The sequence below is a fragment of the Canis lupus genome, chromosome 19 (genome assembly GCF_011100685.1).
Source record: "Canis lupus familiaris isolate Mischka breed German Shepherd chromosome 19, alternate assembly UU_Cfam_GSD_1.0, whole genome shotgun sequence".
NCBI lineage: Eukaryota > Metazoa > Chordata > Mammalia > Carnivora > Canidae > Canis > Canis lupus.
Window position 1 is genome coordinate 50,662,463 of NC_049240.1, and position 15,724 is coordinate 50,678,186.

The 15,724-nt window shown below is 35.8% G+C and overlaps 2 long non-coding RNA genes across 4 annotated transcripts in view; one reads left to right on the plus strand and one right to left on the minus strand.

Annotated features, from left to right (window-relative positions):
* Positions 1-15,724, plus strand: part of LOC111091196 — a 131,936-nt gene that overhangs the window by 97,098 nt on the left and 19,114 nt on the right. The window lies entirely within an intron of this gene.
* The window catches only part of LOC102156837, a 53,343-nt gene that overhangs the window by 29,036 nt on the left and 8,583 nt on the right, over positions 1-15,724 (minus strand). The window lies entirely within an intron of this gene.

Sequence of the window (15,724 nt, forward strand, 5' to 3'; positions counted from 1 at the left end):
TAAGGGAATTAATCAATAGTAATACAAAAATAATAGGGAACTTTAACATCCTATTTACATCAATGGACAGATCATCCAAACAGAAGCAGTGGTTCTGAATGACAGATGGATTTACCAGATATATTCAGAACATTCCATCCTAGAGCAGAATACACATTCTTTTCAAGTGCATGTGCAATGTTCTCCAGAAGAGATCACATTTTGGGCCACAAAGCAACTCAACAAATTTAAAAAGATCAAAATCATACTATACATCTTTTTTTTACAATGGTGTGTAACTAAAACCCAACCACATGAAAAAATCCAGAAAGAACACAAATACATGGAGCTTAAATCACATGCTACTAAACAATGAATGATTCTACTAAGAAATCAAGAAGAAATTTAAAAAACTACATGGAAACAAGTGAAAATGAAAACCACAACCTCAAATCTTTGGGATGCAGGAAAAGTTGTTCTAAGAGGGAAATTTATGCAATACACACCTCCCTTCAGAAGCAAGAAAATCTCAAATAAATGACCAAATCCAGCAACCTAAAAGAGCTAGGAAAAGAAGAACAAAACACAAAACTAGCACAAACTGGTATAAGGAAAGAAATAATAACAATTAGAACAAAAATAAATGGTACAGAAATGAAAAAACAATAGAACAGATCAAAAAAACAGGAAGCTACTTCATTTGTAAAAATGGACAAAAGTGATAAACCTCTAGCCAGACTCATTAGAAAAAAAGAGAGGATTCAAACAAAATCATAAATGAAAGAGGAGAAATAAGCACCAACACCACAAAGTATCATAAGAGAATATTATGAAGAAATATATGCCCACAAATTGGAAGGACTAGAAGAAATGGATAAATTTCTAGAAAATATAACCTACCCAAATTGAAGCATGAAAAAGTAGAAAACTTGAACAGATTACCACCTTTGATATTGAATCAGTAATCAAAAACTTCCCAAAAACCAAAAGCACAGGACCAGACAGCTTCACAAGTTAATTATATCAAACATTTAAACAAGAGTTAATACCTGCTTTCAAACTTTTCCAAAAAATAGTAGAGAAGGAAAGCTTCCAAATTCATTCTATGAGACCAACATTACCCTGATACCAAAACCAGATAAAGACCCTAGAGAAAAGGAAAAGAAAACATACCTCAACATAATAAAGATCATATATGATAAACCCAATGCTGAAAAACTGACATTTTTCTCCTAAGGTCAAGAACAACATATGGATGTCTACTTTCATCAATTTTATTCCACATAGTGCTAGAAGTTCTAGCCTAGCAAACAGACAACAAAATAAATAAAAAGCATCCAAATTAGGAAGAGGTAAATCTTACTATTTGCAGATATGTTACCATACATAGAAAACCCTTAAGACTCCACCAAGAAACTATGAGAACTGATAAATTAATTTAGTAAAGTTGCAGGATACAAAATCAATGTGTGGAAATTTTTAAAATTTCTATGCACTAATAATGAAGTAGCAAAAACAGAAATTAAGAGTAAATTATCTTAAATCCTTTATGACTAAGCATAAGTTTTCCTTGGCCTCTTCTCTCAAACGTTAGTTTAACTTAATCATTAATTTCTTGTCCTTTACCACCTCTACTGTAGATGAGAAGTCTGTTAGTCTGAGGATTATCCTTCACTAAATTTTTTTGTTTTGTTTTAAGGATAGGATTTTCTATCATGGTATTCTGAAATTTCACCAGTGAGAATCTAGGCATTCCATTTTTGTTTTTTTGTATGTTTTTGATATCCAAAAAATTCTTTAAATCTTAAGGCAAATCTACCTTCAGTTCAAGAATAGTTTCTTCTATAACTTTTTCAATAATTACTTCCTCTCTATCTCTTCTAAAACCTTTCTTTGGGGCAGCCTGGGTGGCTCAGCGGTTTAGCGCCACCTTCAGCCCAGGGCATGATCCTGGAGACCCGGGATCGAGTCCCACGTCGGGCTCCCTGCATGGAGCCTGCTTCTCCCTCTGCCTGTGTCTCTGCTTCTCTGTGTGTGTGTGTGTCTCATGAATAAATAAAATCTTAAAAAAAAAAAAAAACTTTCTTTCACTCATAATGAAGCTACTGTATTATCTAAGTCTTTTAATGTTTGTTACATCTTTTCTTTTACCTTTTTAAAATATTTGAGAATAGTTTATTGGTTTTATTTTTATTTCATCAATTAATACATTGGTATGTATATTCTGGTATTCAGCTTACCTAATACATCTTATTTTTTTATCTCTATTTTATTTTTTAAAGATATTTTATTTATTTATTCATAAGAGACACACAGAGAGAGGCAGGGACCCAGGCAGAGGGAGAAGCAAGCTCCATACAGGGAGCCCGATGTGGGACTCGATTCCAGAACTCCAGGATCACTCCCTGGGCTCACGGCAGATGCTCAACCACTGAGCCACCCAGACATCCCTACATCTTTTCAATCAATGGCTGTGTCTTTAAGTTTCATGAATTTAGAGTACTTCCTTTTTTATAGCAATCTGTTATTGTTTTTCAGTAGATTAAGTGCACTTTCTCATGTCTCTAAAAATTTATTTAGGGGTAATAATTACATTTATATTAATTTAACCGTTTGTTCCCGTCACTAACAGTTACCCTTAATATTTTAGTTTCACTTGCTGCATATGGTGTGGCCTCCTTCATGCTCTTAGCTTTCCTAACTTATTTGTGTATTAGGAAATCAGGTATATGTTATAATTCCAGTGAAAATCACTCCTCCAATAGCAGAGAATGAAGATTCTGAATCCAAGAACCTGAGCCACGCTGTGCTTATGCAGGAGGTGAAAGGGAGTACACAAATTTACTGGGGCTTCTTTAACAAGTGTTGGCAACTGTTCTTCTGGTTATCAGCTCATTTTTCCTCTTAGCAGCCCTGAGTGGGATAGAGAACTGCCTGTTTAGATAGCCCTCGGTACTCATTCTTGGCATCTCTTACATCAGGACTACCAAATGTACTTGGCAAGTGAGGTGTACTCCAGTTTATACTTGACAAATAATGGAACCAGCTCATCTTAGCAAGAGGTGCTGATAAAGCCATTATACAGCCAACACTTTATAGCCATCTCTTTTTCCCAGCCTACACTTTCTTGACCTTGGATAACTTTAGAGATCTATTTTAAAAGTTTAAAAACATATTTTTGGAACTGATTCCATCTGCTTATTATCTTACAGACATCACTCAATTGTTTTGGTCTGAGAATAACACCCCATCTAGTTCTGTGATGCCAATGAAGTATTATTTTTATATTGCTGCATGTTATTTTATTAAAACTTAGATATGAACAAAAGGTAACATGTGGTAAGACAACTATTTTGTCCTGAAAAATCTTCATTTGTTTGTTTTTTTTTTGGAAAAAGTAAAGACATACTGTACTTCAGCTCTATGACCTCGTGATCAGTAGAAAGAACAAAAAGATGGTATGAAAGAGATGGGCAAAGAGAGTATAAAATCAAAGAGCTATTGTTAACGCAAGAGAGAAATGTAGAGGAAAGGGATTTAAAATAATAATTCATAAATATAAATAGACCCTTAACTTCACAAGGAAAAAGATAGCTAGAGAAAAATAGAAAAAAAAAAGGAAGGGCAAATATAGAGGAGAAAATTGAAAAGATGTCTTTAGATACAAATGAAAGGACAACGATGAAAGACACACACATGCAAACACAAATACACACGTGAAAGCACATGGCATGCAACCAGCTACGTGGAATGATTTAGCAGCACATCAGGCATTTCCAGGGTGAGAAGTTCATTTCAGACTTACTCAGGTTCACGGGTGCTAAAAAGTTTAATACCAGCTGTTGTTTTGATTTTTTATTAAAAAAAACAACAACAACAACTGAATTCCAGTAGGGTTTAACATACGGTGTTATTCGTGTCAGGAGTACAATATAGTGACTCAACAGTTCTATACATTACTCAGTGCTCTTCATGATAAATGTACTCTTAATCCATTTCACCTATTTCACCCATCACCCCACCCAGCTCCTTTTCTGGTAACCAACAATTTGTTCTCTATAGTTAAGGGTCTCTTTTTTGTTTGTCTCCTATTTTTTTCTTGGTTTATTTCTTAAATTCTACATAAGAATGGACTCATATTACTTAGCATCTTACTATCTAGGTCCATTCATGTTGTTGCAAATGGCAGAGCTCATTATTTAATGGGTAATATTCCATTGTGTATATCCATCTATCTTCTTCCTCATCTAATCATCTATCAGCGGATGCTTGGGCTGCTTTCATAATTTGGCTCTTATAAATAATGTCACAATAAACATAGGGGTGCACATATCTTTTCAAATTAGTGTTTTTGTATCCCTTGGGTAAATACCCAGTAATGAAATTGCTGGATCATATGGCAGCTATTTTTAACTCTTAGAGGAACCTCCATACTGTTTCCACAGTGGCCGCACCAATTTACATTCCTACCAACAGTGCACAAGTGTTCCTTTTTCTCCACATACTCACCTATGTTTTGATTCCACAGGTGTGAGATGACATCTCATTGTGGTTCTTATTTGCATTTCTCTGATGTTGAGTGATGTTGAGCATCTTTCCGTTGTCTGTTGGCCATCTATCTGTATGCCTTGTTTGGAGAAATTCTGTTCAGGTCTTCTGCCCATTTTTTAAATTGAATTATTTGGTTTTGGGTTGTTGAATTGTATCAGTTTTTTAAAATATATTTTGGATACTAACCCTTTACTGGATATGTCATTTGCAGCTATTTTCTCCTGGTCAGTAGGCTGCCTTTTAGTTTGTTTCCTTTGCTGTGCGGAAGCTTTTTATTTTGATGTAGTTCCAATAGTTTATTTTTTGCCTTTGTTTCCCTTCCATTAGGAAACATATCTAGAAAAATGTTATGGTCAATGTCAGAGAATTGCTACCTGTGCTCTCTTCTACAACTGTTATGGTTTCAGGTCTCCTATTTTGATCTTTGGCCCATTTTGAGTTTATTTTTGTGTGTGTTGCAAAAAAAATAGTGGTCCAGTTTCATTCTTTTGTATGTACATATTTTTCCAACACCATTTGTAGAGGAGACTTTTTCAATGATTATTCTTACCTCTTTTGTGGAATATAATTGACTACATAATTGTGGATTTATTGCTGGACTTTTATTTTATCCTGTAACTTATGTGTCTATTTTTGTGCAAGTGTCATATTGTTTACTACAGCTCTAGTATATTTTGAAATCTGAAGCTGTGATACTTCCATATTTGTTTTTCTTTTTTTAAGATTTTTTCACATTCAGGTTCTTTTGTGGTTCCACAGAAATTTTAGGATTGTTTGTTCTTGTTCTTTGAAAAATGCTGTTGGTATTTTGATAGGGATTACACTAAATCTAGATGGCTTGGATAGTATGGACATTTTAACAATATTGAGTCTTCTGATCTGTGAACGTGACATGTATCTCCATTTGTTTGGGTTGTCTTCAGTTTCTTTCATCAATATCTTATAGTTTAAAGTGCATAGGCCTTTCACCTCCTTGGGGTAGTTTATTCTAGGTATCTTATTATTTTCTTTTGGTGCAATTGTAAATGGGATTGTTTTCTTAATTTCTTTCTACTTCTTGATTAGTGAATACAAATGCTACAGATTTGTGTACATTGATTTTGTATCTTGTGACTAATGAATTCATCTATCAGTTCTAGTGGTTTCTTGCTGGAGTCTGAGGGTGTTCTATGCATAGTAACATGTGATCTGCAAATAGTGAACATTTTACTTCTTCCTTCCCAATTTGGGTGCTATTTATTTCTTTTTGTTTTCTGTTTGCTACAGCTAGGACTTCTAGTACAATGTAGAGCAAAAGTGGTAGGAGTGGACATCCATTTGTTGTTCTTGACCTGAGGGGAAAAGTGGTCAGTGTTTCAGCATTGAGTATGATGTGAGTTTGTAATAAATGGTCTTTATTATGTTGAGGTATGTCCCAGGTAAACCTACTTTATTGGCGTGTGTGTGTGTGTATGTGTGTGTATGGATGTTATTCTTTGTAAAATGCATTTTATGCATCTATTGAAATGATCATGTGGTTATTTTTTCTCATTGATACGATGTATCACATTGATTGATTTGTAAATATTGAACTACCCTTGCATTTGAGGAGTAATTCCTACTTTGGTGAATGATTTTTGAATGTGCTCATATTTTATAGAAGATTTTTGTATCTATGTTCATCAGAGGTATTGGCCTGCATTTTTTTTTTTCTAGGCTCTTTATCTGGTTTTGGTATCAGAGTAATGCTGGCTTCATAGAATGAATTTGGAAGCTTTCCTTCTACTATTTTTTGAAATAGCTTGAGAGAAAGAAGTATTAACTCTTCTTTAAGTGCTTGGTAGAAATCACCTATGAAGCTGTCTGGTCTTGTACTTTTTTGGGAATTTTTTGATTGCTGATTCAATTTCTTTGCTGGTGGTCAATCCATTTAAATTTCTATTTTCCATTCAGTTTTTTAAAAAATTTTATTTATTCATGAGAGATGGGGTGGGGGCGGGTGGTGAATGCAGAGACACAGGCAAATGGAGAAGCAGGCTCCATGCAGGGAGCCTGACGTAGGACTCAATCCCGGGACTCTGGGGTCATGCTCTGGGCTGAAGGTGGTGCTAAACCACTGAGCCACCCGGGCTGCCCTCCTTCATTCAATTATGAGAGGTTATAGATTTCTTGGAATTTATCAATTTCTTATAAGTCTTCTGATTTGTTGGCATGTAATTTTTCATAATATTCTCCTATAATCCTTTGTATGTCTATGGTATTGGTTCTTATTTCTTCTCCTTCATTTCTGATTTGAGTTTCTTTCTTTTTTTTTTTTTTTAAGTGAGTCTGGCTAAAGGTTTATTGGAGGGTTTTTTTTTTTTAATGTCTTCAAAGAAGTAGCTCTTTGTTTCATTTATCTGTTTTATTGTTTTGTAGTTTTTAAACTTTATTTATTTTTGCTCTAATCTTTTTTTTATTTCCCTCCTTTATTGGTTTTGGGTCTTGTTTGTTCTTTTTCTAGTTCCTTTAGGTGTAAAGTTAGGTTGACATTTTTCTTGTTTCTGGAGGTAGGCCTGTATTGCTATAAACTTCCTTTTTAGAGCTTTTCCTTTTTAGAGTTTTTAAGACAGCTTTTGCTGCATTCTAAAGACTTTACATCATTCTGTTTTCATTTTCATTTGCTTGTCTTCTTTCTTTCTTTCTTTCTTCTTTCTTTCTTTCTTTCTTTCCTTCTTTCTTTCTTTCTATTTTTTTGCTTATCTTCTTTAAAATTGCCTCTTTGGTTTGCACATTCAGGTTACTAACATGTTATTTAACTTCCATGTATTTGTGATCTTTGCAGATATTTTTCTTGTGGTTGACTTCTAGTTGGATATCATTGTGGTCAGAAAAGATGCATAGTATGACTTCAATCTTTTTTAATTTGTTAAGACTTGCTTTGTGGCCTAAAATATGATCTCTTCTGAAGAATGTTCCATGAGCAGTTGAAAAGAATGTGTATTATGCTGTTTTAGGATGGAATGTTCTGAATATATCTGGTAAATCCATCTGGCCCAGTGTGTCACTTTTTTTTTTTTTTTTTTTTTTTTACTTTTCTGTTTGGATGATCTGTCCATTGATTTAAGTGGGGGTGTTAAAGTTCCCTACTATTATTGTATTACTATCAATTATTTCCTTTAGGCTTGTTAGTAGCCACTATATGTATTTGGGTGCTCCCATGTTGGGTACATAAATATTAACAATTGTTATATCTTCTTGTTGGGATGTCCCCTTCAATTATAATATAATGTCCTTTGCCTCTTGTTACAGTATTTGTTTTACCATCTATTTTGCCCAATAGAAATAATGTGCCTCACCTTTCTTTTCACTTCCATTTGCATGATCAATGGCTTTCCATCACCCCACTTTCAATCTGCATGTATCTTTAGGTCTGAAATGAGTCTCTTGTAGACAGACTATAGATGAGTCTTGCTTTTTGTCCATTCTCTAACCCTATGTCTTTTGATTAGAGCATTTAGTCCATTGACATTCAAAGTAACTGTTGACTGGTATGTACTTCTATTATTTTTTAAACTTGTTTTATGGTTGTTTTTGTATTCTCTGTTCCTTTGCTCTCTTAACTCATGGTTTGCTGGATTTCTTTAGTGATACACAGGATTCCTTTCTCTTTGTTTTTTGCATATCTATTACTGGCTTTTGGCATGTGGCTACCAGCAGGTTTATATATAACTTCTAATACCAATAGTAGTCTATGTTAAGTTTTTGGTTGCCTAAATTTAACCCGTTCTTTTCTCTCTCCCACCCCATGTTTTAGGAATATGCTGTCATATATTACATCCTTTTATTTTATGAAGCCCTTCACTAACTTTTATAAATATACTTAATTTTACTGCTTTTGTGCTTCCTACTTTTCTTATTCCTTTTTGTGGTCTTTACTTTCCACTCGAAGAGTCTCTTTAATATTTCTTGTAGGGCTGGTTTAGTGGTCATGAATTCCTTTAAATTTGTTTGTTTGGCAAACTCTTTACCTCTCCTATTCTGAATGATAGCCTTGCTGGATAGAGTATTCTTGTCTGCAGTTTTTTCTTTCAGCACTTTGAATATGACCTGCAAAATTTCTTGTGACCTAGAAAATTTCTCCTGAAAAATAAGCCTTATGGCTTTTCCCTTGCATGTGTTTTCTTTTCTCTTACCAATTAATTTTTTTTCTCTATCATTACTTTTTGCCATTTTAATTACTATGTTTCTTAATGTGGACCTTCCTGGGTTGATGTTGGGAGCTGTCTGTGACTTATGGATCTGGATTTCTGTTTCCTTCCCTAGATTAAGGAAGCTTTCAGCTATTATTTCTTCATATAATTAATTTTATGCCTCCTTTTCTCTCTCTTTTCCTTCTGGGATTCTATAATGCAAATTTTATTACCTTTGTGATGTCAGTGAGTTCTCTAAGTCTATCCTAACTTTTTGTTATTTTTTCTCTCTTGTGTAGCTTAATTGCTCTTCATTACCCTTTCTTCTAGGTATCTGATCCATTCTTCTGTTTCCTCTAGGCTACTATTTATTCACTCTAGTGTATTTTAAATTTCAGTTATTGGGGCACTTATGTAGCTCAGTCAGTTGAGCATCTGACTCTTGGTTTTGGCTCAGATGTTGATCTCATGGGTCATGGGATTGACCCCCCAAGTCAGACACTGTACTTAGTGGTGAAGTCTGCTTGAAGATTCTCTCTGTCTGCCCCTCCCTTCACTTGTGTGCATTCTCTCTCTCTAAAATAAATAAATCTTTAAAAAATAAATTTCAGTTATTGAATTCTTCATCTCTGATAGGTTCTTTTGTATGTCTTCTGTCTCTTTGTTGAGGGTCCCATTGAGATCCTCTACTCTTTTTCTCAAGTTCAGTGAGTATCTTTATGATCAATATTTTAAATGTTCTATTGGACATATTACTTACCTCTGTTTCATTTAGGTCTCTTGCTATGATTTTGTACAGTTCTTTCATTTGGGACATTTTCCTCTTCTCATTTTGTCTAACTCTCTCTGTGTCTGTTTCTATATGCTAGGAAATTAACTACATTTCCAGCTCTTAAAAGCAGTATACTGCCTTATGAAAAAGAGGTCTTGTAATGCCTGGCAGTACAGTGTCACCATTCACCAGAACCTGGGCCTTCAGTGGTATCTCCTATGTGTGCTGTATGTGCCCTACTATAGTGGCTGTACCACATTTGCCTTTAGTCCAGCTGTCTGCAGTGGCTCTCTTTGCCTATTATGGGTACAATTCCATCTTTCTTGTTAGTGGGTCAGCCCAGGGTTTTCTTGGTCTTGATTTGAAACAGACTATGTTTACCAGAGATGCAATAGCACCGAACTTCAGGACACTTTCCTTGTATTGTTTCCTGAGATGCTTTCATTGGTGTGCAGAGCCCACTGCTATGGTGACAGTTGGAAGGGTGTGAATGGTTATCTTCCCCTCTCTCCAGGGCAGGAGTCACTTTTGAGTACTATGGCCCCTGTCAGGGCTGCTTGCACACTGACAGGCTTGTGACACCATGTTGGATGAGCTCCAGACAAAGGGTAATGGCAGGGGGCAGGTCTTCAGAATAATGATGCCAGTGAGAATTGCACTGGTCACTGCTATTGGGGACCTGTAGCCACCCAAACTCCTGCTAGGCTGGCATGTTGGAGGGTGTAGATCTACAGAGGATCATGGGAAAGTGTGTGCTGGTAGCAAGTTAGTTGAAAAATCTTGATCCTGTACTAGTTCCCACAGGTGTCTGTGTGACTAGGCTGGGGATTGAGGGTGGGAAGAGAATAGGTTCTTGCCAGCTTCTTTGTTCCTGAAGAAGTCTCCAATGATCTCTGCCCCATAAGTCATGCTCTGAGATTAGTAAACAAATTTCCCTCCTATTTGCCACAAGAGATCTTCCAAAATGCTGCTTCTGTGCTGTATCTCAGTAAGGCTAGTTGTTGGGCTCTCTCTTTAACAGTGGGGACTCAGTTTCCTCTTGTCCTCTTGGCTCTACCAGAGCCAAGCCTGCTGATTTTTGAAATTCCACATATTGAGACACACTGATTATACAATGCAAAATTATGCTCTTCTAATTTTCAAAGCCAAATATTTTGGTGGTTTGTATTCCCCTGTGCCTGGGGAGTGTGATGTATTTGTTTCTTTCCCCTCTCAATGCCTGTGGTGTTACATTTAGCTCCTGATCATGTCTCTGCCCTTCCTATCCTCTTTGATGGGGCCTCTTCTCTATATTTATAGCTGTAGAGAATCTGTTCTGCCTTCTTCAGGCTGTTTTCTGGGTTATTTACACTGATGTGGGTATTATCTTGTTTTATCTATGGGACGAGGTGAGCTTAGGATCATCCTACTCCACTATCTTCCCTGGAAATCCTAGGCTATTGTTTTACTTTTATTCTCCATGTTAAACTGTAGAGCTTTTTAACTTCAGGTTGTCAATATGAAAGAAAATGCAAAAGGAGACAGAAGTTGTTAAAATCATTGAAAATAACAGAGTAGTAGAGATAAGGAATCACTAAGGCATTTTCCCAGCGGTTTTTCCAGATGTTCCTTGTGCATCCAACAGTGATCCATCCAGTCCCTAGTGCACTCCCCACTGGTGATAGGCAATTCCCTCAGGATCTGATACATGGTTCCATCTGTAGCATAGCCACATGATAAGGAAGATGCTGGGCCTCTGATGGTTAGGCAAATTATGTGCCACTGTCACCAGCAATACACATGTATAACCCCAGTGTTTTTTGTGGATCAGTTTTTGTACTTTATAGGAGGTGGGGGGAATTACTGTGTTCATCAAAGGCTGGTTACCTGGCCAGTGTCAAAAGTGAGTAATAAATCAATTATTGGCTGCAGCTGTTTTCTTGGAAAGTACTGCACATGGAAATTAGATAAGAGAAATGGGAGAAGATTAATGTAGAAAGTAGATATTATTGTTGGTTGTGCTAGATATTCCAAAGGTAATCAAAATATCCCCAGGGACTGTGAAAGTAGAGCCATACATTAAAACCTCAACTAAAAAAGCAACCTTTCTCTCATATTTGGTGCTAAGACACTAAATCCATTTTCTTAGTCAGGAGTGTGTATATTTACAGTCCAGGAGTGTGTATATTTAATATAGGAACAGTAAGGGGAAGATTCTACCATCTCCTGGACTAAATACATTTCTATCTTTTGGCTACCTTGTTTCTGTTTACAATAACAAAATGAGAAAGTTTCATGTAAAGGAAAACCTAAAAACAGCATACAGGTATAGATTTATTTCTTCCTCACATAACTGACTCTGGACTGCCCAGCTCCAGAGTTCTTTTATCACCTCTGTGGTTCTCAGAGACATAGGCTTGGGTTTTACTCAAATCATCTTCAGTATGTGACTTTTTTAAAAAATTTTTATTTACTTATGATAGTCACACACATAGAGAGAGAGAGAGAGAGAGAGGCAGAGACAAAGGCAGAGGGAGAAGCAGGCTCCATGCACCGGGAGCCCAACGTGGGACTCGATCCTGGGTCTCCAGGATCGCGCCTGGGCCAAAGGCAGGCGCTCAACCGCTGCGCCACCCAGGGATCCCCAGTATGTGACTTTCAATCTCATTGATATTCTAGAATGACTGCTGGAGCTCCATCCATTGCATATACATTCCAGGCCATAGGCATGAATTATAGAGGCTATGCGTGCAAACGCTTGCCTTTGACTTTTCTTAACCTTCCTGGAAGCCATAATTAATTAATTAATTGATTGATTGATTGATTTTATTTTTCTTTTCAATGGTCAGATTTAGTTATATGGCTACTGCTTCTTGTAAAACTGAGAATTATAGCCCAAAAGGCCCAAGTAGCACTCCAAACTATATGGTAGATTTGTTACTAAAATGCAAAAAGGAGATGAAAGTCACTGTTATCTGATTCAAAAACATGAAATCAGGTTTAAATTTGATCCTAGGTTGAACAATGCAACTTCCTTAAATATAAAATCTTCATTTCAGGTGAATTTGAGCTTGGAAAAGAAAAAAAAAAGACTGTTCATATTAGTAGATTCTTGATTTATTTAGAAAGTATTCTAGTAGCTTAATTCAAACAAGGAGACCATTAATATATGAAATGTATCAGTGCAGCGCTCTCAGGTGTGCCACATTCAACCTAATGGAAGGGACATGGTAACCATCTATGCGGAGTGGTGTGGCAAGACTTAATTTTGTGATTTGTCACAGTCCTTTTACACCTTGGGCTTATATTTCTATTCAGAAAGAATTTATATAATCTATGCCCTAGACACTTGCATTTAAGGTTAATAGGCATGACATTTGCTTGGTCCTGTAACCAAACTTATAGTGCTTGGGTATCACACCCTTATGAGAGCAAGGGGGTGGAAAAGTCATCATCCCATTGTCCCTGATCTCATTCTCAGCCTCCAGTTATCTTCCTCCTGGAAAGCATACCAATTCAAATAATCCAAACACTACTCCTAGCTTTAATGGCCTTGGAAGTAAGTAAAATGTGAAGACAGGGTATTGGGTATCTTATGATTCTACTTCTACTAACTCATCACTCTGCCAACCCTAGGATTCACTATATAAGAAGTCAGACCAAATTAATGACATACATAATGGCTTTTGACAGAATCTGATAAATGTTTTATGTTAAAGTTCATATACTTCTTCATTAAGCAATGAAACAGTTGTACAATGATGGGAAATGGAGAGTATAACTTAGTAATGACCATCTCTTACAGGTTTCAGTCCAGAGATTTGAGTATATAAGATTAAAAAATATAAATGGAACACTTAAATAAGATAGCCACATGAGAAATGGTGAACTGACCATTAAAATATTATATTAATATATGCAAATAACAATATATTAATGTTTGAATGCATAATACCATTTTTTTCTTTCTAAAGATATTTCATTCTCTAAGAGCTTCAAATTTTGTTATAAATCATTTTTCACACCATCTCTGAAAGACATGCCCTCTCAGGATTAATAGACTCTGGGCTTTTCCTAAAGTTCTTTTAGACAAATGACAGAAGATCCCCAAATTATGCCACTAGCACAATTAGTATGTTAGGCACAGAAACTGATACTGAGACAGAGTTAGAGCTATGCATTCGTAGATCATTTGTTCTGAATGTGTATTATTTAGCTGGTTGTTATGGAAATGTTAGTGGTAATCACAGCTTGGATAATTTTGATATTGTTTGTATCAGAGATTATTCTATCAATTAGACCTAATAAAGATAACAAGTCAAGAGGAGGAAAAATCCTGAAAGAAACTATTTAAAAGGCATACAATAAAGGATTAATAAATGCAAAACATAAAGAATTCCTAAAAATTAAAAAAAATACATTTGCAATATTATTCATTTGAGCATTGTTTATGGTCGTAAAAATTGGAAACAGTCCAAATATTTATCAACAGAAAATAAGTTTAAAAAATAAAGAATGGTCATTCATACTATGTAACATGTAAACAGTAAGGATTTATGGGGTTTTCTCTCAATATTTTAGTTTAAATAAAATTCAAGTTCATTTATTTATCACTTTATAGAATAGTTAGTCTCTAGAATAAATAGCTATCATGAGCCCACACTGATTCATAAATGCTAATTTCCTGATATGCAAACAACATGGAACCAAAAAATATGACCTTGATCACAAAGTAAAGGGCATAAGGTATGAAGTTGTTTTTTTCAGTCTTGATGAGAAATAAATCTCTTCAAGTATAAAACATGATAAACTTAGCAATGATGAATCCTCAAGTGGAAATTTTAAGAAATAAAATAAAATCTTAAGAACTGCCCTGATAACTGCCAAGACTACTGAAGACTTTTGTTCAAGCATTCCCAATTACCTGACTACCAGCCCAGTTGCCACCTCTTAATGTTCATCGCAGTTGAAAGGACTGATCAGAAATGTTGACTGAAAGTACAATAACTTAAGAACCCCCAATTGGGTAAATTGGCATCTCATGAAAGAAAAAAAACAACAACAAAACAACTGATCTTTCTCCCACTGAGTTTGTAATCTGGTGGAGACCCTATAAACATATAGGACACCACTTCTCTAAATTTAAATCCATTTAATAAGAATAGCTTTCATCCTGACATTAGTAAAGTATCCAATCAATGACCCACAAGGGCCATTTATCACAATGATGAAGACATAATCAAATCCTCAAATAGCAACTGTCTTCCTAAACTGTGTCTGCTCTTATGTTAGCATATATGTATAGCAGTTTTCCACTCTCTAGGTCTTTATTCCTTACTTTAGGGACCACGGTCATAAGCACTAGTTTTAGATGCTTATTTTTTCCCTCAGTTTCCTCTTCCACTAATAGACTCAAGGCTCTTCCAAATGTTTATTCTCCTGATCCTTCAGTGCCCTGACAGCAAACTCCAGCTTCTGATATTAGTCTCATCGTCTACAGAGCAGTCCTCAAACTTATTTAGAGGACCAGTTAGGCTCCATTTTCTGGAAAAATTATTTTCACTCCCTCACTCAATCAGAGAAACACTGACATGAACGGGTTGTTGCCTTTCCATCAGATCAGTTTCTACAATCCACCATAATATGATAAACTCAGAACACAACATCTCCATTCAGTATGGAATAGTAACATAGGGTACAACTATACTGTGACTTCTTCAATGGTGGTTAAAAGAGGGTAAAAAAAAAAAAAAAGGGAACACGCTCGTCCAATCTGTACAAGTGTCAGGATTATGTGTCATAATGAACTGATCACACAATCAGGGTCAAACTCCCACTCTCACATACAAGTTCCCCCATCTCTGTGGAAATATACAGCCTTGTAATTCCAGTAGTATATCTCTTCCCCCTTGCCTTAGTGCCTCCAAATATTCTCCTTCCCCTTAAATCTACTCCAGTTAGATCTTTGATTCCCAATGAATCCCACATATCAAACAGTTCCTTTCAAGATCACCAATATACTGTATGTAATTAAGCAAAATACTTAACTGTCACTCCTCATCTTGATCTATAGCAACGTTTTCACACAGTGAAATATCTCCCTTCTCTTTAACATACTTTTGAACTTTCTTCCAGCCCACCATAATCTTTTTTTTTTTTTTCCTCCCTCTTATCCATTTGGCCATTCTTTCTCATTCAGCACTGTGGAGTTATCCCCTTTCCCCCAGTTTCTAAGAGGTGTTGCCCAAGGCGCTGTCTTTGGTCCTCTTCTCTTTTCTATCCATACTCACTC